The sequence below is a fragment of the Salvia miltiorrhiza genome, chromosome 1, assembly GCF_028751815.1.
Source record: "Salvia miltiorrhiza cultivar Shanhuang (shh) chromosome 1, IMPLAD_Smil_shh, whole genome shotgun sequence".
Taxonomy (NCBI): Eukaryota; Viridiplantae; Streptophyta; class Magnoliopsida; order Lamiales; family Lamiaceae; genus Salvia; species Salvia miltiorrhiza.
Genome location: NC_080387.1, coordinates 21,236,503 through 21,237,306, shown reverse-complemented (window position 1 = coordinate 21,237,306; position 804 = coordinate 21,236,503). Strand labels below are relative to the sequence as shown.

Genomic DNA, 804 nt, shown 5'->3' with positions numbered 1-804 from the left:
AACAATTTATAGAAAAAATTGAAAGTTCAGGATTTTTTATGAGAAAATGAAAATTCGGAATATTTTATGAAAAATGCTGAAAGTTCGGGACATAAAACACTATTAACCCTTCTCTGTTTTTAAGGTTCGAGGTGTTCTACATCATACTCCAAACAATTTGTCCATACTATAATAATTGAATCTCGTAGTCACTAAATATGTAAAATTGACATATTCTATTAATTCCCAAAAGAAACAATGTAGTCAACTTCCCAAAATGCAGAAATATTGACATAATAATAATAAAAAAATTGAATCCGGTAGTCACTAAATATATAAACTTGACATAATCTATTAATTCCCAAAATGCAGAAATATTGACATAATAAAAGAAAAATTAAACTTGACATGATCTATTAATTCACAAAATGCAGAAATAATGACATAATAAAATAAAAATTCCGTTGCCGGGACTTGAACCCGGGTCTCTCGGGTGAGAGCCGAGTATCCTAACCAACTAGACTACAACGGATGTTGCGATTAAAATGACTGTTTGTCACAATTTGTAAAAATTAGAGTTTTTCAAGACAAATTTTTCCAATATGTCCAATATACAGCTCACGAATTTTTCGGAGCCTTTTTTTTGTGAAACTCTTAAAGTTGATTTTATGATTTAATGTAATAAATCCCATTTATTTTTAACATATAACTTAAGAAATGAGACATTTTTTTATCTATTAACACTTTATTTTCTTTAAAATTATTAATTTTATATTTATAGAGGCTAAAATCTACAATTGATGATGACGTCTGCACGTCCGGATA

At 28.0% G+C, this 804-nt stretch overlaps 1 non-coding gene across 1 annotated transcript; it reads right to left on the bottom strand.

Moving 5' to 3' along the window:
* Window positions 1-438: 438 nt before the first annotated feature.
* Window positions 439-511, bottom strand: TRNAE-CUC (transfer RNA glutamic acid (anticodon CUC)). The gene has a single exon. It is a non-coding gene; the product is annotated as a tRNA-Glu (tRNA).
* Window positions 512-804: the final 293 nt, after the last annotated feature.